The 24,689-nt window shown below is 41.2% G+C and overlaps 1 protein-coding gene across 6 annotated transcripts in view; it reads right to left on the bottom strand.

The window, feature by feature from the left end:
• The window catches only part of ATXN7L1 (ataxin 7 like 1), a 204,230-nt gene that overhangs the window by 106,715 nt on the left and 72,826 nt on the right, over window positions 1-24,689 (bottom strand). The gene's annotated exons all lie outside the window — the stretch shown is intronic.

The following is a 24,689-nucleotide window of genomic DNA, read 5'->3' as shown; positions in this document are numbered from 1 at the left end:
TATTGTTTTAAATCCAGATATGTTAAGAACTGACATCAAACTCAAACAACTTAGTTCTTGTTTTTAGCCCCCATTAAAGGCCAGCTCTTATCTCTACTTTGAAAAGTTATAATACAATATCACCAGTAAGGTCTCAGCAAATGTATTTGTTCATTGACTCTACCAAGTCAATATCAAAATTTTGGAAGAAACTTCTCTGCACACCTGTTAGTGTCATTATTTTCCTTTCCACGTTCAACTCTGCAAATCCTAATGTTCTGACTGTGTTGCTGATCTTTCATTCTTTTTAGCTGTCCTTGTCAATCTTTTGACTAAAATCTCAGTTCCACGCTTATTCCTCTCATTTACATCTTTCCTCATTTTCTGCATTTGATTCAGGCAAGTCCGTGGGCTTCTAGATTCTTTGCATCTTGTTTACTCTGGTCACTGAAGTATCATGCTCGTTTTCACAAGAGGCCATTAATAATTGCAGTCCGTCTACTTGAAGAAATTTAAAAGTTCTTTCAGAACTCTCTACTGCTGGTAAAGGAAGATGTTATGAATTGGGTGTGGCCTTTACTCTAGAGGTGCATAGGGTAAAAAAATCCACTTTGTCACTTACTCTTTGGCATCTCCAGCAATCTGCAGAGGTTCTAGTATCAATTCTAATTTTGACTAGCAAGAAAGTATCCAAATCTGAATCGATACAGAACAGCAGAATATTGCTCTTAGATCAGGAGTAATCACATTCACATCCAGCTCTTTCATTGGAGAGGTCAACTGTCCTCCTAAAAAATATTCTTTATAACCTGGTTGTAGTCAAAAATATGTATTTGTAAAAAGGGACACCAGCCTGGATACTAGACCAAAACCCCAGACGGGTGATGCAGTCTTAAAGCTACTGAAAGCTTTTTGTTGGAAACAGATTTACTTACCTATTTTACAATTGCATGACTCTGTCACTGCAGTGTCATGAGTGCACACAGGAAAAGCACAACAAGCTGATAATGACTTCAGTGTGAACTACTCTCATACAGCTGATCAGGCAGCAAGACACCCATGATAAAAAAAAATCCTCAACCTATTGATATGTACTGGCAAGACCAAAAATGATCTTTCCACATTAATGTAATTGAAACTAGTCCTTTGATCTGTGGTATTATTTTAAAATTTATCAACTACAAATAATCTAACATCAATTAGGAGATATCTTGTACCATAAACACTGATAATATTGAAAATAAGCTAGAGGTCTTTATTAACTAAAACCTTCACACAGTAAACATGGTGCAATAAAATTAAAAGAATGACCAACTTTCTGTATTGCTAATTTCAATATTTAGAACACAATAGGACTTAAGAATATTGATTTAAAGATTTCTGAAAGGAAATGAGAGCAAAACTTTCATCCTCATTATCTGAATCCTCACCAAGAATTGGCTTCATTTTAAAGAAATGAAGGCTGAGACACAAAATGAACAAATCAAGGCTGCCAAAGCACTCCCTTATGGTTGGTTATTTCAGCACATCTAAGGAAGATCATCCATTATTCTGAGATATCACAGTAGAGAAATGTGCTGTAATATATATAGACACAATGGATCTTCTATGACCACATATTCAGAAACTCCTAACTTTGTTTGCCACTTCTCAATGCCACCTTAAATTATGATGTTACTTGCAGGGCCCAGCATATGCCACAACAGAATCCACCACTTGCCACAGAACTGTGCTTCAGAATCTAAGCTTTCAAGTAAAAAAAAAGTTACTAGTTATGGTTATCAAAAAATCCTGTGGAAAGCTCAATCTATTGTAAACCACTATATTCCTGAGTATGTAGACAGCCTAGAACAGGGGTGGGCAAACTACGGCTCGGGGGCCACATCCGGCCCTCCAGATTTTTTAATCCAGCCCTCAAGGGACCCGCTCCAGTCAGGGAGTGGGGTCGGGGGCTTCCACCGCTCCAGCCGGGGAGTGGGGTCAGGGGCTCGCCCCGCTCTGCGCAGCTCCCAGAAGCAGCAGCACATCCCCTATCCGGCTCCTACAAATATGGGCAGCCAGGGGCTCCACAGGCTGCCCCTGCCCCAAGCGCTGCCCCTGCAGCTCCCATTGGCTGGGAACCACAGCCAATGGGAGCTGCAGGGGTGGTGCCTGTGGACAGGGCAACATGCAGAATCCAGGAATCTTGCCATGGAGTACATGCAACTTTGGTTACTTGTCTTTCATACTGCATTGGTGGCAAGTTGTTTTTTTTTCCTTTTCTTTTTTAACTGGATAATGTTGCTAGACATTAAAATGTAAATATTGAAATACTTTATTTGCATTATGGCTAGTGAGGAAATATGGCTTTCAAAGCGGCTCCCTCCTTTTACTGTCTCAAAGGCCTCATGAGTAGTATTGCCCTTTTTGACACAGGAGTAACAATGACCTCATGAGACCATCAAATCTGATGGTCCCTGATGTGAGACCATATCTTATGGAGACTGATGCCTGAAAGCAGATGCAATAATTGTCAGAAGAAGTTCTTTCCTGGCTGGTCAACTGGCTACAAACAGTATGAAAATTGACTTGGCTTTTAAAAGGGATAGTTCCAGAATTTTTATCACAATTGTATATACTTAGTAATCTTCAAGTGATGCAACTGAAATGGAACAGTATGAATGAAAAACCATATATGATCATCCTGGGTCCCTCAGTTTCCTCTTCTGCAGGGAACCCTTACTTTGTCTGGGGAATTGTCTTTGCCAAGTAATGGCCAGAATACACTTTAAGCAAAGATAAGCATCCATGATTGCTGACAACTAACTTAAGGAAATCCTATGAGATTTCTCTGATAACATTTATAAGGCAATGAGTTTACTGGGTAATCTGACATTCTTTTGGAAGTTACATACACAATTTCTTATTAGAATACATTAAGTCATTTAGTACTGGACTTCAAGATATACGAGTCACGTGGTGTTCCTACCAGTGGTGTGGTCAACTCAAGTTTCCTCTATCAGACATATTCCATTTTCCTATCTGGTGTGCATCTGGGAGAGATGCATCTCCCCATGGGAAGAGAAGGACAGGGCAGGAAGCCACTATCAGATCTATTGTAGAAATTTCCAGGCAACCTACTTTGGTCATTTTATGCTGTTTGTTTAAATACTTAGAATAACTGTATCAGGAAAATGCCAGCTGTTTTCCTCTGAAGTATGAAAGGCAGATGACCCTGCATAAATTCTGATTTTACCTTTATCTAGGAACAAAGCAAGACCTTTCCTTTCAGAGAATGCCAGTCTCCAGGGTTCCTGAAGACCTGTTTGTGTAATGTTTTTAGTTCAATCCTCTTGTGAAACTTTACAAAAGAACTTATGGGCCTCTTTTTTGGCTCCAAATACCTCTGATTCACCTTCCCTCTCCAAAACTTCAAATCGGGAAAGGGGGGGGGGTATCTCCTACCTTTGCAAGCAAATAGTTCCCCTGAAATTACTAGACAAATTCTTGGTAGGATTCTTAGTATATCACCTACCTCTCTGGACCTTCTAGGAAAAGTCTGGGAATCTTCAAAATCTCCAGTTAAGAACCGATGACAGGTTTAAGAGTAAAATCTACCCTCCATGTGTTTGAGAAACTAGTCCTTTCAGTTTCTCCTCTTCCAAATTTCTGGGATTAGTTTGGGCTGAGGAACTCAAACATAGGTTGAGATGGTATGGTGAAGAAACGCGCTACCTACACAGCGGCCTCTGAGGTTTGTTTTCACTAAAAAACTACACCTTGAAGAATTGTGTTAACTAACGTATTGACCACAATAGTGTAGGCAGTAACCACATAAGTTCAACATTGTATCAGCTGATGGTGAGCCCTGGTCTACACTATGAGTTTAGGTCGAATTTAGCAGCGTTAGATCGATTTAACCCTGCACCCATCCACACAATGAAGCCATTTTTGTCAATTTAATGGGCTCTTAAAATTGATTTCTGTACTCCTCCCCAATGAGGGGATTAGTGCTGAAATCAACATTGCCAGGTCAAATTTGGGGTAGCGTGGATGCAATTTGACTGTATTGGCTTCCGGGAGCTATCCCACAGTGCTCCACTGTGACTGCTCTGGACAACATTCTCAACTTGGATGCACTGGCCAGGTAGACAGGAAAGGCCCCACAAACTTTTGAATTTCATTTCCTGTTTGGCCAGCGTGGTAAACTGATCAGCACAGGTGACCGTGCAGATCTCATCAGCAGAGGTGACTATGGAGTCCCAGAATCGCAAAAGAACTCCAGCATGGACCGAACGGGAGGTACTGGATCTGATCGCTGTATGGGGAGACTAATCTGTGCTATCAGAACTCTGTTCCAAAAGACAAAATGCCAAAATATTTGAAAAAAATCTCCAAAGGCATGAAGGACAGAGGCTATAAAAGGGACCCACAGCAGTGACGTGTGAAACTTAAGCAGCTCAGGCAAGCCTACCAAAAAACCACTGAGACATATGCCTGCTCGGGGTCAGAGCCCCAGACATGCCACTTCTATGATGAGCGGCATGCAATTGTAGGGGGTGCCCCTACAACTACCCCATACCTGTATGTGGACTCCTGCAAGAGAGTCTCATGCAACAGGGATGAGGATTTTGGGGACGAGGAAGATGAGGAGGAGAAGGAGGGGGAGGTTGAAGATAGCGCATACCAGGCAAGCGGAGAAACCATTCTCCCCAACAGCCAGGAACTGTTTATCACTCTGGAGACAGTACCCGCCCAACTCAGGCTCCAGGACCTTGAAGGCGGAGAAGGCACCTCTGGTGAGTGTACCTTTGTAAATATAATACACTGTTTAAAAGCAAGCATGTTTAATGATTAATTTGCCCTGAAGACTTGGGATGCATTCGCGGCCAGTACAGCTACTGGAAAAGTCTGTTAACGTGTCTGGGGATGGAGCGGAAATCCTCCAGGGACATCTCAATGAAGCTCTCCTGGAGGTACTCCCAAAGCCTTTGTGAAAGGTTTCTGGGGAGGGCAGCCTTATTGCGTCTTCGATGGTAGGACACTTTACCATGCCAGGCCAATAGCACGTAGTCTGGAATCATTGCATAAGAAAGCATGGCACTGTGTGGTCCCAGTGTTTGCTGACATTCAAGCAACATCCGTTCTTTATCTCTCTGTGTAATCCTCAGGAGAGTGATATTCATGGTCACCTGGTTGAAATAGGGTGGTTTAAGTAAGCGGACATTCAGAGGTGGCCGTTCCTGCTGGGCTCTTTGCCTGTGGCTGAAAAGAAATCATCCCCGCTGTTAGCCACACGGTGGGGGGCAGGGTGAAGTGATCATCCCAGAGAATTGGGTGTTGGGGGGTTTAGTTGGGTTTGTGCTGCATGTTAACCTGAAAACATCAGTCCCTCCTTTTAAATGGCCAATGTGCCTTTTTCAATTTTATTCTCCCTTTTTTTCCTCCTGCAGCTGCAAATGTTTCAATGCTGCCACTAGCATCTCCATCCCAGAGGCTAGCGCAGACAAGGCGGCGAAAAAAAACGCACTCGCAATGAAATGTTCTCTGAGCTCATGCAGTCTTCCCGCACTGAAAGAGCCCAGCAGAATGCATGGAGGCAGACAATGGCAGAGTCCAGGAAAGCACAAAATGAACGTGAGGACAGGAGGGACGCGTGAGAGGATAGATGGCTGGAACAACAGGAGAGGTGGCGAAAGCATGATGAAAGGAGGCAGGTGCAATGCTGAGGCTACTAGAGGATCAAACTGATGTGCTCCAGGGTACGGCTGAGGTGGAGGAAAGGCACAGACCACCACTGCAGCCCCTGTGTAATCAACTGCCCTCCTCCCCAAGTTCCATAGTCTCCTCACCCCAATGCCCAAGAACGTGGGGGGTGAGGGGCCCTCCAGGCACCCAACCACTCCAGCCCAGAGGACTGCCCATGAAACAGAAGGCTAGCATTCAATAAGTTTTGAAGTGCAGTGTGGCCTTGTCCTTCCCTCCTCCCCAATCCCACGCGGTGCTTCCCTCCTCCCCACCCCTCCCGGGATACCTTGGCAGTTATCCCCCCATTTGTGTGATGAATTAATAAAGAATGCATGAATTTGAAACAACAATGACTTTATTGCCTCTGCAAGTGGTGATCAAAGGGGGGGGAGGGCGGTTGGCTTTAAGGGAAGTAGACTAAACCAAGAGGGTGGGTTTTCATCAAGGAGAAACAAACACAACTGTCACACCGTAGCCTTGTCAGCCATGAAACTGGTTTTCAAAGCTTCTCTGATGCGGAGCGCATGATCGAAGGGGGGAGGGGAGGGTGCCTAGCTTACAGGAAAGTAGAGTGAAACCGGGGGTGGGGAGGTTCCATCAAGGAGAAACAAACAGAACTTTCACACTGTAGCCTGGCCATTCCTGAAACTGGTTTTCAAAGCTTCTGTGATATGCACCGCGCCCTCCTGTACTCTTCTAACCGCCCTGGTGTCTGGCTGCGCGTAATCAGCGGCCAGGTGATTTGCCTCAACATCCCACCCCGCCATAAACGTTTCCCCCTTACTCTCACAGATATTATGGAGTACACAGCAAGAAGTAATAACAATGGGAATATTGGTTTTGCTGAGGTCTAACTGAGTCAGTAAACTGCACCAGCGCGCTTTTAAACGTCCAAATGCACATTCTACCACCATTCTGCACTTGCTCAGCCTATAGTTGAACAGCTCCTGACTACTGTCCAGTGTGCCTGTGTATGGCTTCATGAGCCATGGCATTAAGGGGTAGGCTGGGTCCCCAAGGATACCTATAGGCATTTCAACATCCCCAACCATTATTTTCTGGTCTGGAAAGTAAATCTCTTGCTGCAGCTGTTCATACAGACCAGAGTTCCTGAAGATGCGAGTGTCATGTACCTTTCCCGGCAATCCCACATTGACGTTGGTGAAACGTCCCTTGTGATCCACCAGTGTTTGCAGCACAATTGAAAAAACCCCTTTTGGTTTACGTACTGGCTGCCTTGGTGATCCAGTCCCAAGATAGGGATATGCATTCCATCTATCGTTCAACCACAGTTAGGGAATCCCATTGCAACAAAGCCATCCACTATAATCTGTACATTTCCCAGAGTCACTACCCTTGATGACAGCAGCTCAGTGATTGTGTTGGCTACTTCGATCACAGCAGCCCCCCACAGTTGATTTGCCCTTTCCAAATTGATTCCCGACTGACCAGTAGCTGGCTGGCGTTGCAAGCTTCCAGAGGGCTATCGCCATTCACTTGTGAGCCGTAGGGCTGCTCTCATCTTGGTATTCTTGCGCTTCAGGGCAGGGGAAAGCAAGTCACAAAGTTCCATGAAAGTGCTCTCACGCATGCGAAAGTTTCGCAGCCACTGGGAATCATCCCAGACCTGCAACATTATGCAGTCCCACCAATCTGTGCTTGTTTCCAGGGCCCAGAATTGGCGTTCCATCGCATGAGCCTTCCCTATTGCCACCAGGATGGCCAAATTGCCGAGGCCCGTGCTTTGAGAGAAGTCTGTGTCCATGTCCTCATCACTCTCATCACCGCGCTGCCATCGCCTCCTCACCTACTTTTGCAAGTTCTGATTCTGCATATACTGTATGATAATGTGCAAGGTGTTTACAGCACTCATAACTCCCACGGTGATCTGAGCAGGCTCCATGCTTGCCGTGGTATGGCGTCTGCAGGAGAGCAGATTTGCAGGGGAAGCGGCTGGATGACCAGTTTTGCAGACCTTCTGCTGCCAGGACACAACAGCTAAGCAGGCCGCACACTTGTCATGGTATGGTGAGACAAGTACAGCTGAGAAGGGTTGCAGCAGAAGCGGCGGATGACAACAGTCATATAGAGGACCTGCGAGACTACCAGGAGAGTAGGAGAACAGAGTGGCAGCAGAAGCAGTGGATGACGACAGTCATACAGAGGACCTGCAAGGTGGATTCATAGCACTCGATGACAGTGGTTTGCAGACCTGAAAGCAGTATGGCGCCCGCACGGAAAAAAGGCGCAAAACAATTGTCTGCCGTTGCTTTCACGGAGGGAGGGGCAACTGATGACATATACCCAAAATCACTCGCGACAATGTTTTTGCCCCATCAGGCATTGGGAGCTCAACCCAGAATTCCAATGGGCAGAGGAGACTGCAGGAACTGTGGGATAGCTACCCACAGTGCAGCGCTCTGTAAGTCGACGCTAGCCATGGTACTGTGAATGCACTCCACCGACTTAATGCGCTTAGTGGGGACACACACAATCGACTGTATAAAATCACTTCCTAAAAATCGATTTCTATAAATTCTACCTAATTTCGTAATGTAGACATACCCCTAGTAAACCCTACGATCAGACATGGGTGTTCCTAACAGAGATTTCTCAAGTTCATGTTCTAAATTGTGATTTCTACTAAATACAAGCCTGGATTCTTGCTCACCAAGTGCTGTGTAAAATGAACAAGTTATAGTACCTGGCAGACTGTAATTGCAAAAGGTGCATCTATGGTGCTCCTTTCGCTTCTTGGCCTCCATAAACAGAGGTGGCTGGTTTTTTTGTTTTTAAGAAGACCGAGGAAGTAAGCCCAACAAGTTTCCAATTCATGGAGGACCTTTCATGCATTGCAACCAAACACTACAAGAGCTTCAAAGCAAAAGCATAACAAAGAGTAAACTGCTAAACCACTAAAACTAGTTCTACACAACCTTCAGACACAATAGGTATGTGTACACTGCAGCAGGAACATGTGATTTGCAGTGCAGGTAGACAGACTCGTGCTACCTCAGCTAGCATGCCAAAAATAGCAGTGTGGATATTGTGACATGGGCAGCAGCTTGGGTCAGCTGCCCAAGTCCAAATGTATCCGATCAAAGCTTGGGCAACTAGCCCAAACTGCCATGCATGCTGCAACAGCCACACTGCAATTTTTAATACACTAGTTTGAGTCTACCTACCTATGCTGGGAATCACACCATCCAGCTGCAGTGCAGACATACCCAATGTCATCCAGAGGTAGTAATTCTCCTGGGACTGCAGTAAGAAATGAATCCTTGGATGAAAAAAAAAAAAATCATTTCATTACTGGTACTATTTGATTGACTGACATGAGAGAACACTATCCTTACAAGACAACACCAATGGCAATACAATCACTGAACTATTGGTTTCCTATTTAAATTAGGCAAAGTTCTAAACTTCCTCCTGTTTCACAATCATCCATTATTACTTAAAATGTTTACTGCTGGCAGTAAGAAACGAATACCAATTCCGTAAACATTACATTTGTGCAAATATACTTGACTGCAATATTGTTAATAAGAAAATGAAAATTGATGTGAACGTTCTTATTGGAAATTATACTGAATGTGACACTATTTCAATATAGATACAAGAAATACTTTTGAATAAAAAAAAAAGTACCGCAAGATCTTTTTTGTGTTGGTTTTGCGATTGGACAGAAAGTTGCTTGCAATTGAGTTTCATTTACCCCTTATTTTACTCTTAGCTTTAAGATCATTTTCTGCTGAGATGATTACTGTCATTAGAAGATACAATCCCTACCCCAAAAGTTTACAATCTGAAAAGAACACACACAAATGAAGGCCAGGGAAACATAATAAACATTCATTAAGTCAGATAAACAAATATCTTGCTAGTTCCATTCTCTTTTTTTATCCTTCTCCTTCTTCCTCTAAGAGAAATAACATATGAAGGGTGGAATTTACAAATATAAATTCCTGGAAATGTTCATGGATTCATTTGTTTCAGTGACACAGAATATACACTGGCCCAGATTCTCAACTAAGTGGCTATGCAGATACACATTATTTGAGGGCCCAGACTAGTATATTCATCAAAGACATATTCACTATTTTTTAATTGATTTCTGACTGTTATTATGCTTCAAAAACTGGCCTTGGGTACACTGCGATCATTTTTGTTTAGGAACAATAGGCTCTGCAGAACATGTGTAGCCAGAGGAAATACCTTGAGTAGCCTAATCATAAGGTTTGGAATACTTCCTTGACACGGCAGGTCCAAAGCGTAACAAAGCTGACTCAGTACTTCATCCTTCTGACACAGCTGAAATAAGTACTATTACATTTATCATGTTAGTTTCTCTTTGAAGACCTTATACTAACAACATCCAACTGTTACACAGTGGTTTTCAACAGTAGATAAAGGTTTTGTCCACTCTGCCTATGCCTTTTAGAAAGGGAGAGGTTTCCCCAGGTTTTAAGAAAGGATTTGAAGATAGAAAAGGAGGTGGGCCTTCTGTTTTTGCTTTAAACAGGGACTTCCTCCCAAATATAAAGAACAGCCTTGGAGAAACCATGAAGGTGCCTTAGGGAAAAATGGATGAAGGGCAAACCTTTGGCAGAGCAGGCAAACAGACAGTGCATTAGGGTTGGTAGGTGTGAGTCAAGTCATGCAGGGCCTCAGAGATGAACAAAGTAGCTGGTGTTCCATGTAGCAGAAAAATGGGAGCCAGTGAAGGGATGCAAAGTGGAAATGACACAGTCAGAGTAACAAGCCAAGACAATTACCCCAGCAGCGGTGTTCTGAATTAACTTGAGTGGGACCAGTTTTCTTTTGTCATGACCAGAAAGAAGGTTGTAGCAGTCAAGACATGACATGACGAGTGGGCCTGGATGACGGTTTCAGTGGATCACATACAAGTAGGGGGAACAATTATTTAATTTGTTTTACCTGTGTTTCTATTAACTGTGCACAGACAGTTTTTACATACTACCCCCATTAACCAAGATTCTCTAATAAGTGATAAACTCTACATGAACTTGTTAAAATGTTCAGTTTTTTCCAAACTCTTTAGTGGCAGAATCTAAATATTTTCCCAATCTTATCATGTCATTGTTTCACATACAGCAGCTGTTTCACTAACAAAACCATTCCGCTAAAATGAAATGAAATTAAAATCAGTTTCAGTTTAAAAAAACTGAAAACCTGTTTCCGTTTTGTGCAGTAATTGTTCTGGCTGGAAGAAGAAACCAACTATTTTGTTGAAGTGAAACTAAGTGAACTACGTGAAACATCTATATTAAATAAATAAATAGTTTAGTTTCATGCAAGAACTTGCATTAAGCAAGATGATTTCAGCTGGGTTCAACTGTGTACCATTTGCCATTTTTTGCATGCGACGGAGTTACATGGTAAACCCATTATATGTATTGTTTACTTGAACCTTTGTTTCAGCTCAATACTACTGCCTAGGTAGTATGGTTATCAGGTATTTGTGCATTTAACTAATCCTTCCTACTTGAAATATTTTACATTTGTCTTTACTGGAACTCAATTTATTACGGTGCTGTTGTTTAATGACTCCACAATTTTCCCATACAACTTTTTTAGTAAAATGTTTATTTCCTTTTGCTGAGCTAACATTTAAAAATTCTTCCACTCTGTGAAATTCTGCTCTGAACATCTCACTGTTTGGGGTTCCTACAGCTAAACAAATGCAGTCCCCACAAACTCCAAACTTCACATCTACATATTTTCTTTTAACATCTGAGACACCGGACACATTTGAAATTTAACAATTAAAGTCAGTTCCCCTTATTTGGCATAACTGAATTGATCTGTACCAAGAGTAGACGACCGCTATAAAGTTCTGTCAACTAATTCCATTTCTGTACACTGCCAGCCTAATCTCCCTGACTCGCTGCTCTATTTCTCAGGGACCACGAGGAGCTAGGGAGGTAGACAGGCTATCTCCTAGGCTGAGAAACTGTGCTGGTGGGATTTACGCTTGAGCAATCTTAACTCTAAATTTAAAGGGGTTTGCTTTTAGGGACTGATACGTTCAATATACAGGCACCTTAACTTATGTATATGTGCATACAACTAGATTCCGTAGCGATATCAGAATTATGAATGTCTGTGTTAGAGTGGAGTATTAACAGACTCAGTGTATGTAACCCACAGGCCTACACACCTAAGGAATTCATTGGATGGTAGTTCAGAAATGACAATGAGACATGACTTAGACAGATGAGACAAATATTGTATATATTCATAAAGTTTCCCCAGTATCACCCAATACAACACTGCTGAGTGTTTTCTGGAGCATTCTGCCTGCTCTCAAAAACCCAAGAAGAAATTCTTTTACATGAGACTATCTTAACAGCTATTGCTGGTCTGATAAACAGAAGGGTTAATATATTTGCAGTAGGTATCAAGTAATGTGACAGATTTTAAAGCCAAATCCTTCCCTCTGCACCAAGCCAGAGTAGCTGATCTTGGCACAGGAGCAGCAGTGGCACTATTCCCTGGCAGCTCCTGCTCTCCCAATTCACAGGGTACCATGGATTCACACTAGCTGATCAATCCACTGCCCCTCTGCTTCTCTCCCAGCCCCCACATCCAGGGAGTCCTCACGGAGCTGAACTCCACTGCATGCATAGTGGGTGGATCACTGAGTTGGTGGCACACATCTTACCCTTTCCCACTCACTCCGTATATACAGAGTGGAACGCCACCAATTACTGAGATTTAGGGGATTCCTCCAGTTGGGGGCAGGATATGGCACATAGAGTGGGAGTGGAAAGTCAAAAGTATTTTACAGAAGCTGAAGGGAAACAAGTTGATCAAAGGAGAAACATTGGAGTCAAGACAATGAACCCTGAGTATTCTCAATCTTCATAGAAAAATAGTGGCATGACGTAGGCCCCATGTATTTCCTGGTCCCTGGACATGCCACAGAATTGTGCTCCAGAATTAAAACTTTGGGGGGGGTTGTTTTTTTTTTTAATGTTTTTAGACTTAGACTAAAAATTGAAAACGTGAAATGAATATAAACTGATGCAGTGTTCCAAGTCTGCAGACATGGTTGTAACAACAGCTCTAAGACAGGTACCAACACTTCCCAGTTCACCCTACTAACATTACTGTTATATGTTGGGTCAGGGAAGGTCCGGACCACAGAAATCTATCATGGAAGAGCCAAACGGTAGCCTGGATAAAGGAACAGTCCATGAAGTCAAAGAGTATTTTTAACCCCATGGTAATTTATTTCTATAATTTACTAATTATAATATTATAACACTATCTGCCAAAGAATCATTGATCCCTCCCAGCTTTACATTAACTGCATATTTGAGTTGTGTACTGCACTCTTCTCTCTAACTCAACCAAGCTAGTTAATGGACCACAAAAGACCAGGTCTTACACTACTTTTCTGTACCATGCTGTTCCTCACATCTCTTAGCAACAGTCTCTATGCCTTTCTTGTCCATCTGAACTTTTTAACTCTGTTTTCAACATTCCAGCTACATGCATTTGGCACTAGGTAGTGACATAAAAATCTATTAAAAACTGTGATGGGCTAACCTTTTCTGTTGCCCTAGGCCAGGGGTGGCCAACCTGTGGCTCCGGAGCCACATGTGGCTCTTCAGAAGTTAATATGTGGCTCCTTGTATAGACACCAACTCTGGGGCTGGAGTTACCGGCGCCAACGTTCCAATGTGCCAGGGGGGAGCTCATTGCTTGATCCCTGGCTCTGCCCCCACTCCACCTCTTCCCGCCCCCTCCCCTGAGCCTGCCGTGCCCTCACTCCTCCCCCTCCCCCCCAGAGCCTCCTGCATGCCACAAAACAGCTGATTGGGAGGTGCGGGGAGGGAGAGGGAGGAGCTGATGAGGGGCTGCTGACATATTACTCTGGCTCTTTGGCAATGTACATTGGTATATTCTGGCTCCTTCTCAGGCTCAGGTTGGCCACTCCTGCCCTAGGCAGAGACCAAAAACACGGTCTTTCCTCCCTCCCCCTCAATCTGCCTCTACCTAAGGGCAGCCACTGAGCCCAGTAATAATTCCAGTAGTATGCTAGGGTACCACTGCCAAATATGGCAAATCTGCAAGTATATATTAGTGTAGAAGTGATCCGACCACAGTCTCCCGCTTGTAGTAACTGGCCTTTGGGTGTCCAGTCAGTAGATCTGACTGGACACCCTCAGATCCCCTTTTTGACTGGCCTTTCTGGTTAAAACTAGACACCTGCCCCCCTAACTGGGGATGGGGGAGGAACTAGGGTTAAAGGTGGAGCTGGGCTAGGGGCAGAGAGGCAATGAGGGCAGAGCCTGGCAGGAGGTGGAGAGGCAATGAAGGCAGAGCCAGGCTGGGGGCAGAGTGTAGCTAGGGGCAGATCTGGCTTAAAGGCGGAGCAGGACTGGCCTGGGGGCTGAATGAGGTTGGTGGCAGAGCTGGGCTGGAAGCGTGGTGTTCTCTTCCCACCTACCCGAGGGGACTGGCCCAGGCCCCGCCGTGCACCCCCCCGCCCAAATAATCCTCTGCCCCACAGTTCAGGGACTACTGTTTTCACACACACACACACACACACACACACACACACACACACACACACACACACACACACACACACACACACACACACACACACACACACACACACACACACACACACACCATGTTCCATATTACAGCCTAACTAGAAACACCCTAGTAGATACAGTGCCACTAAAGCACAATGAAGTATTATTTCATTCACTATGCTTTAGAAGCAACAAGCCTCCCAGAAATCTCTGTTAATTCCACAGAACACTACATAGCATACAAATATTCCTGGTTGACAGTGTCACCAGTCACACAAATTCAAACAATCATTGAGGAAGATTTTCTAAATTCAATTGACAGGTTTCAGAGTAGCAGCCATGTTAGTCTGTATTCGCAAAAAGAAAAGGAGTACTTGTGACAAAGTGCCACAAGTACTCTTTTTTTTTCTTTTCTTTTTTTTTTAAATATAAATTCAATTAAGACAGCTTTAAAAATAGAGGGGGTTTTGGTTGTGTGAAGCAGAATGCTCAAAAATACATACCAGTCAAGGAAATATCTTCAACATCATCTTTTAAATAGCTCCCTCATTAGATATCATGTAATGCATTATTTTTTACTTTATTTAGATAAATGTAGCAATTTTATTTAAAAAAACTGGCCTACAGTATTTTCTAGCTTGTCTCTAATAAATACATTTTAGAACAAAAGTCCTAATCCAATATTTTTTAAAATTTTGCTGTGACTTATTACACTATTATCAACAGTTAAGCAAAATAGCATTAAGCTATTAAAACAATTATACAATTCACTGCAGGATTCTGAAATGAGAAATAGAGCAGCATCAGTTGCGTGTAAAATATTGCAAATTTTAAGTACAGTATTTCACGCATTCAAATATAATTTTTGAATATATCTGGCAGTACTCAGAACTCCTAATGTAGCACGAGTGGAATAAACAGAACCCACTAGGTTTAAAAAATACAGATTTGTATGAGGCAGGAAATAAACAAATCTTACAGTGATCAAAGAAAAAATAAAAATACCAGCAATACAGATCATTTCTTACTAACTTAGAACAAAAATAATCTGAAGTAGGTAAAACAGCCTTTTCAAAGGAAAAATGTAATCCACCAATAGTCAACTAGGACAAAACTATCACTTAACTATTGAGCTTTGTTCTAACTAGCCATCTACGGATTAGAATAAAGCCGTTTTACCTGCTTTACATTATGTTTGAAAGACATGACTCAGTAAAATATTTTGTTGTACATCAGGCAGACATCACCCGAAAGCATCAAGAACTGCTTCTGGTTTTTTGGGGTTTTTGTTTTTTGTTTTTGTTTTTTTTTTGAGAGAGAAAGAGAGAGAGTGTGTGTGTGTATTTTTATTAAAGTAATTCTCTCAATTTTAGTGTGTTTCCCTATTTGATTTGGGTCTAATCACACCTATCTCTGCAAAAGTAAACTTGATGGATGAAAAGGTAACAAGGAGCTTCTTCCCTCACAGTGTACCTAATTGGGCTGCAGACGTTGGGAATGGTAAGGGTAGTGGTAGCGGCTAGCATTGCCTACTGCACTATCGACAATCAAAGATGATGTTTCTGGGTGGGGACAAACCATCATCCCACTTCTACAATATACAATGGTGAGTGGAGAGGGAAGTTTTGGTGATCGGGCACTGAGAAGGTAGGTAGACCAGAATTCATACATATGTTCTGTGGGAAATAAAATATATGGATTGTAGTGCCACCATGCATTCCTGTTTCAATAGCACTCAGCATACAAACCAGGAAACAGAGTTTAGAAAACTGCCAAAAAAATTCCAATTTCCAGGTTTATATGCATGTAACATTTTCCTAGAAATTCAAGGGTAATTCATATGTGCAACGTACATCAGTGACTAATCCAAATACTAATTATATTTCCTGCAGAGGATTGTCAAATAAACAATCACCTGCACAGAGTGTCAAAGCAAGGACCAAATCTTTCTGTTGATCATATACAAGGTAAGTAAAAGGATGCAAGGACAAAGTACATTTGCTTTGAAGGAACTTAGCACCTCTGCATACAGTAGAATCAATGATCTCATACTTGGGTCTTTAGCAAACTCAAAATCAGGGTCAGATTCACCTTCTTTATAGTATGTTTCAATTTGATATCATAATGTTTTGTTCTGGCTTGCTTTTTACTTGTATCTATTTGTGATTTTGGATTGCTCCCACAAGTCAGGAATTCACAAAATTATTAATAAAAAACCCAACACAGGTCCACTGTAGGTTAAAAAGACATCTTGATGGATGTTGGCACCTGACCAGAGATGGGAAAACAAGCATCTTCCATTATCGCGCCGTACATCAATACCTGTATGCCAAGGTGATCCCAGTCCAGTTCATAGTGGACAAGTCCATACCACAAAAACCACCACAACTGGCAATTAATGGACATCCTTCTTGGCAGTCTCAGCAGAGAGGCCAATGATTGGAAAATTAACTCCGCATGATTCTCGCAAGGCCAGTATGGAGGCACACTGGCAGAATCATGTTGAAAAGTCTGCATGTGCTGTACCTGCTATGGCAATAAACACAAGACTTCAGACTCCTGTGATATAAATCCAACATCTTTCACAGCATTAAATTCACAATCCAAGTTTTAAAATATATTTTATAAATCACTACTAAACAAATTAATGAAATTCTTCCTTTTTATGTCGGTGGTTCTACTAGTGCTGTCACAACACAACGAATCCACCAAGAGTTTTCAACATAACAATATGGGACATTATAGGGGTTCACATTTGCAGTCTCAAACAAAAGCGCTATTTGGACTAATTGTTGGAAATATGGTATATATCTATATCTATATAATATTCCAAATAATCGATAGCTGAAAGAATATATTTGGCATGTAAAACATAGCAAGTGATTAAATTTTAAACCAATTAAAACATGGATTTCAGTGGGATTCCACCCTTAAAATTGAAGCTTGCATCGACTTTTGTAAAACTACACAATAACTAGATAAAAGAAAGTTTGCAAAGTTAAGCATTCAAAAGCTAGGAAATGCTAAAATTGAGGTTGCTTGTGAACCTTAATTTGGCCTACTTGTGTATATGCATTAGCTGAAATCAGTCTTATAATGGGGTGTATTGTGCAACTTTAATATTATGGGGTGTCACCAGCTCTGCTTATAATTCAATATTTGCCAGAGAATTTTTTTTTCTATTTCCCCAAAAGGAACAGTTATTCTGTCAAACAACAGTTGAAAGTATGATGCTCTAAACTCAGCCCATAAATTATAGGGTACAGATTAAATTTAAACCTAATGCTACCCTTGAATTTCAACAGCTGAGTCCTATAAATGGATACTCCTTCAGAGAGAAATTCTTTTTGCTGGTTACTATTTAAAACTACACTTCTATTAAAACCCTTGCCTGAGACACAAATTACCAGAGATACCTATCTCCTACCCATGCAATGACTATGATGTAGATTTCAAACATGCCCCGTATTAGTTTAATGCAGATAAAGATGGCTTGTGCAAGGCTCTCAAGATCACTTAAATCCTGCAGCCAGGCTATGCATGAATGGGGGTTTGAAGCAGGTGGCTTTTGTTCTATGCAGGCCATCTTGGAGGGCTGAATTGGGACCAGCTAAAATAAGGGGTCATGCAATCTGGGATTTTGCAGATGTAGTGGTTCTAAACACCCCACACCTCTAGCTGGCATTCTAACCACAGACTAGAGCTGGGGGGGGAGGGGGGGAAGAGTGCTTGCGCTACAGCCCAATGCCTTGGCCTCAAGCAGGAGCAGTTTTCACCTTCTCAATCTTTTTCTCATAGAGAGAAATTGCTTGTGCAATTCCTAATTCAAAGTAAATTAAACGAAGAACAGTGGGCAAAACAACAACCCCCCCCAAAAACCCTCCCTATATGTTATAAATTACCCAGAATATATAAAGTTAAAAATTAATACACCCAAAAAAAGTAAGGTTAGTGCGTGCTCTTGGCAGCTGTCAACTAAATGTCAGGCAACACTGCCAGACTTGACATAAAGCAAGTGGAATAGTTTTTGTTATTTCAGTTTAGTTTTTTATTTGTATGTGGAGTGAAAAATCTCACCTCCACGTGACAATACAAAAAGAAAAAAATTGGCCTATAGTTAACATCTCTGCATGGCAAGTCCTGACACAGCTATTGAATGATCACTATATATTAGTGAAAAACACCACATAAGAATGAGAAACCATCACACTTCCTTTTTTTCATCAAGGTGCTTTCATTTCCTTGACAAAGGTCATAATACACTGGACAAAATATTAACAATGACAGAAACCAGTAATTTCATTAGCAGAGATAATACACTTGATAGATTTACTTTTTCCACAGTTTTGATGCTGTTTCTAACAACATGTGACACTAACAATATCAGAATGCTTATGAGAAACAAAAAAATAGTTACGTTCTGGTTCACTGGCTTTCCAATGAAGTTTCGCTGAGGCTGCAGTTTTGACAGTTAAAATAATTATATTAGTGACAGTCTAGTGACATGGTTATTTGGAAGTGTCATGTAAATAAAATAATTGTAAAGAATAATATGCATTAATTAATTATATAAAGGGCCATAACACAAAACGGTTGGATGTTCCTGTTGAACAAAAAGTACTAAAGGTGTGACTAATTCACCATCTGAAAATGGTTTGTGATACAGCACAATGCAATGCCTGGAGTGTTGCCAGATGGAATTCATTGGTTTGGGGAAGAAAGTCCTTTCGTTTCTTTTGTTTTTGAAGCGTCTCACTTCTAATTTTACCCAAGAGCTTTTGATGGAAAAAAATGTCACCATAGTTTTTCTCTACTTCCGATTTATGAGTGTTATGACGACGCTGCCTAGGGTACGATTTCACCTGATGAAGTCCCGTTTTACATAGTGCACAAATTGTGATAGTTTCAGATGAATTTGGTTCCAACAAAACTAAATACTTGTCTTCCCACTCACTCTAAAACACCCTTTTTTCCTCGTGTAAGTCACGGTTGCGATTTGCAGAAGGTGGTGCTGATAAGTCAGAGTTACCTATGTCAATCATATTAGATTGTGTGAGAACTGGTCACATCTATGCTTCCTTTTCAGCAGAAAGGTTTTGTATATCCATAGCAACACACAAAAAAAAGTGAAGCTGCTACTGTGGTTAGGGCTGCCCTGACTAGTGGGTTCCTCCGAGCTGGAACCATTGGGGAGGCTTCTGGTGGCCACACACTCAGGCTGCTCCTTGGGCCTGTCCTTGGTCCCTGTGCTCCATGGTCCTCCATGCCCCTGCAACAGCTGCCACCTATGCTTTTTTCCCAGCTGGGCCCCTAAGTTCACTGCAGCATGTGCACCATCCTGCACCTGCACATCCTGGCTGACACTGCCCCGGAGTTGTTTCTTGGACTCAGCTCCCCAGCAGCAGCAGCACCACTACCATACAATCTCTCCTGGACAGCATCTTCCTATTCCTGCCTTGCTCCTCCCCTTACAAGGTGATTATTTCCGAGCTGGTCAGCTGGTGCCTTAGTGAGTGACACTCCCCTTCAATGGAAGGCAAGCGGGAAACAATGAGGTCCGGCCAATCAGGGCATGCCAGAGCCCCCTTGACAATCAAGGCAAAGGGGGTGGGGAGAGAGTGCAGGTTCCTTCCCACAGTCAGAGGCAGCAGCCCCATAAAATATAATGAAACATCACCAGGCCCACCTGGGGCTTGGGCACTGCTCCAGGAGCAGAGCCGGGGCTGCAGCAAGGAGTTTGGAGAAGGGGTTCTGGGACCCCAGAAGTCACAGTGGATGCACTTGAGAATCACTGTTCTAGTTCAATGTATGGAGAGTAAACCATTCCTCATTCATTTTACAGCTCAGTCTTCTTCCTCAATCACAGTTCATTAAATTCTACTGTACCACCATCACTCTGCAAAATAGCTAATCTTGCATGCATTCAGAATATAATCTCTTTGAGGATATAAATAATTATTTGAAAAGGAGAAAAGATTTTATATTCTAGATTACTGAAGGGTGTCCTTGATATTTTTTAAAAAATGTTTCTGTAGCAAAGAGATCAAATGAAAGATTATCCCCTACACACCCCTTGTGAAGCAACAGGTATGCCAACCCTAGCTTTCATAATTAGAGAGTGACAAATCAGGTGTGCATGATCTCCCTGACCTGTCATTATACTCTTATATAATGAGAATCTCTGCCCCTAATTAGAGGTATATGGTAAAATGATCTTGCAGATAGGAAGCACAGAACAATAAAATCGTATCACAGAAGTAAATAATGGAGAAGACCCTCTAGGTCATCTAGTCCATCTCTGCCAAAGCAGGACTGTTCTCCAGTGTACACTTACTAATATTTTGTCCTGTCTCATTGTAATTACTTAAGTAATGGGACTTCCACCACTTACCGGGAAACTACTTCCCAGCCTCCAATCTCACTGCTGGAAAGCTTTTCTTGATAGTCTGCCTGCCTACGTTTTGCTTTCTTAAATTTCAGTTTATTAATTCCTAAATATTCCACCATTTATTAGCCTAAACTAATAAACATATGTTAAACTGAACAATTATCTTCCTACTCCATAGCATATAACTTCAGATAGCTTTACAAACTTATATCTCATTTTCCCCCATCATTATCATCCAAAATCTTTCATTATACTGCTTTCTAAGTTTCTCCCTCCAATTGAATATCTATGCTTCAATTTAGTTTCTCACATGTTATTAGCTGGTTTCTTTTCCAAGTTGAGTCTAATTTTATTTTCTGCCCAGCTCCCTTTTGGGATAGGGTATTCTTGCAGTTGCAGCAAAGGACTGAAGTGCATGAGAGCTTCACTTTGTCTGGAGCTATGCAACAGGCTTCCTGTGCAATCTTGGGCATATCATCTTACCTCTCTGTCCCTCTGTCTCATAAAGTGCTTTGAAACTTTTGAATGGAAGGCACTATAGATCTGTAAAGTATTACCATCTACAGGTTTAATTTGCTAGTAGTTCCTTCTTCTAGACCATTGCCAACGCAAACTGATCCCTGCAGTACTCCACAGCTCCCCAAACATGATACTTCACCATTTATCACCACACTAAGTTCCTTCAGTCAGTTTTGAATGTAAGATTTTGAGACACTATATCATACAATTTCCTAAATTCCAGTAATTTTATATCTACCACTTTTCCCTCATTCACTAAGTTTGTTTTATCATAAAAAAGCAATCAAATTGCTCTGACAAGTTCTATTCTTTTTATAAACCTATTCTGCTTGTTGTTCATGGATCAACTGCCACCTGTTCAGAGAGATTTTCATTGAAAAGGGAAAGACTGACTTACATGGCTGTTATTGCTCGGATCATCATTTCATTGTTTTTGATAATTGAAACTACATTTATTTCTCTTTAGTTTTCTGTTACAATCCCGATTTTCAATTACTTAAAACTGGCTGAGGACTGTAAAGAAAAGGGGGAGGGGAGAGAAAGGCATCTAGTGGAGAACTGCAAGAATCCAATCTTATTTAATAAGGGGCAAATGAACAGGATTCCAGTTAATGAAAGTCATGTGGACAAACCTCTCCCACTGTGGATTACTAGCTCAAAAAATCTTCTACAAAAACAGATGCCTAGAAAGAAAGCGCATTGAGGACACAACGCCCATCCACCCACCACCACAAGGAGCACTGTGTTGCCCCCAAGTGTGCTCCAAGATGCCACTAAGGCCAGCATATAACAGCCTAGATGTCAGTCTCGAACGTCTGTCTTCCATATGGTAAAGTGCACTGAACTACATTACCAGCCTCACAACTAGCTGATGTCATTTAAAACTACTTTATGCAGAAGTAGCCACAACTATATGCTTGGAACACTGGATATTCATGCATATAATGTACACAGATTTAATAGTTTTAAAAGTCTAAAGCTGGATAACTCAGTGCAGTAGTACAACATACTCGTTATTCAGGACAACGGCATTCATGAGCAGACAACAGGCTCAATCCCTGGATTGACGGCACATTCTGACTGATAGGATGACACTTGCAAATGGTTTCAGAGCAAAACTGGCATGAACCTCTGTATCTGGAATTCTGAAATTGAAGAGCAACCCAAGTAAAAATGTATTTCAATTATGTAGCTATATAAGCTATTATGCATTTGTCAATAAAAGCCAAGTCTATTTTTTGTTTCAGTTATGCTTTAGTTTCACACACACACATTCTCTCATCCAGATAGTACTTTCCTCTCCATTACCTCCACATCATGGTCTGCTGCAATCCCTAACCACTGCAACTATAACTCTCCCGATATTTAGTTTTTAAAATTATATTAAAGAGGGAAAATAGCAGAAACACAAGACAAGAAAAAACCTGGTGAAAACCCCCACCTTCACTCTGTTTCTATGTCAGCAGTAAAAGGCAAACCCTACAATAAGTGGCAATAAGAACACAGATAAAGCTGTAATAGAGAGTCCTAAAGAAATCCAAAAATAGAAGAGAAAACTAAACACCTTAACTATAACTGGCCTTGCCTTTTTCATTCCCTGAACCTAACATTATAATAATGCCTTTAAACTATTTATTTGAAAACAACAGTGTAGCTACCAACATTTAAAAAACAAAACCAAAAAAAACCCTTTTTATTAAGATTTTTAAATAAAAATGCAAAGTGAGTATTTTTCAGATGAGTTTTTCCACCATGTGAAAAAGAGAGGGTTCTCCCAGTCGGTCACATTACAATAATCTAAAGTTACAATTAAAAAATAAATGCACAAATGAATCTGGAGATTAGAAAATTAGTAATGCAAAAATACCTAGTAAAATTCAGGGTTTAAATTATACAGATGCCCTACAGTTTGTGTGGAGAAGGAGAAAAAAAGGCAAAAATTACAAACCAACATTCTGCTGTTTTTTTCCTGCATACCTAAGACAGACAGTAGCAGTGGCCTCTACAGTGATTTGTTTCCCCCTTTCTTTGCCTCCTCCACACCTTTATAGCTATAGCTCAAGACATTCAAGACCCTATGTTTCAAACTCAATTGAACAGTGTAAAGAATTCTCATATCCTCCTAGTGAGGTATTCAGTGCCTCTGAATTCAGACAGAATAGAGCTGAGCACACTGCTACACACTGCAATTGAACAAATTTGATTCAGAAATTAGTTCCAAGGCTTTCCAGAACTCAAAATAAAGTAATATTGAAAAAGGGTAAATATTTACAACACCAGAGCAGACCAATGGCCAATCTATTTCAATTTCCTGTTTGACAGTGGCCAGTATCAGATACTTCAGAGGAAAGTGTCCCCACATAATGGACAATTCTGTAATGACATGCCCTTTGGAAAAGACTCTTCCTAGCCCCAAGTAATTAGTAGATGCCTTCTGTCTAATCACACAAGATTTTATAATCAATTTCATCCTAATTAGTGTAAATGCATATCTAAAGTAAGTCCAACCCTTTTTTGAATCCTACTAAACTACTGGCCTCAATAACATCCTGTGGCAATGAGTGCCACATGTTAATTATGCCTTGTGTAAAAGAGTACTTATCAGTTTTAAATTTGTTTTTAAATTTTCTTAGATTTTTTAATATATTTTATTATACAGATGACCTGGGGTTCCCAACTGCCTTTTCTTTATGCCACTCATTATATATACTTCTATCACACCACCTCTTACGTGTCTCCTCTCTAAACAACCTAGTCCTAATAGTTTTAGTCTCTTCTCACATGGAAATCTTCACAGTCATCTATGTATTTGTTTCCCTTCTATGGGCCTGTTCTACAATATTTCATTTATATCCTTCTTGAAATGGAAGTGTCCAGGATCATGTATAGTATTCTATGTGAGGGCACACTGGAAAGGTAGACAGTGATATAATATTTTCAATAGTGTCATTCCTTTTTATAATGGAGTTAAACATTTTGTTGCTTTTTTAGATCATTGCTGCACACTGAGTGGAAGTTTTTATCGAGCTATGCAGAGTGACACATGTTCTTTTCTCGTGAGTGATAACTCATTAGGATCCAAAGTGCACCATGAGCTCAAATTACCCCTTTCAATGAGCATTACCTTGCACTTATCTACTGTGAATTTCATGTGCCATCATGTTGTCTAATTGCCTAGCTTTAGGTCTCTTTGGAATTCCTTATTCTCTAGTTGACTTATCTAAATAATTGTCTCTTCTGCAAATTCTGCCAACTTCACATCATTGTCTTGATGATTAATAAACTAAACACTGATATTAGTTATGGAATCTTGGGGCTTCCCACTGTTAAGCTCCTTCCATGTTTAAAACTTGCCATGTTTCCTGATATTTAACTTCTGTCTCAGAGACAGTTTTTAATCTATGAAACATTAACCATTCATTTTGTGACTTGATTTCTTAACTTCTTGTGAGGGAATATATTAAACTCTCAAAAATCATCAGATTAGGAAATAATGAGAA

The sequence above is a fragment of the Dermochelys coriacea genome, chromosome 1 (assembly GCF_009764565.3).
Source record: "Dermochelys coriacea isolate rDerCor1 chromosome 1, rDerCor1.pri.v4, whole genome shotgun sequence".
Lineage (NCBI taxonomy): Eukaryota > Metazoa > Chordata > Testudines > Dermochelyidae > Dermochelys > Dermochelys coriacea.
This window is presented reverse-complemented; position numbering and strand designations above follow the sequence as displayed.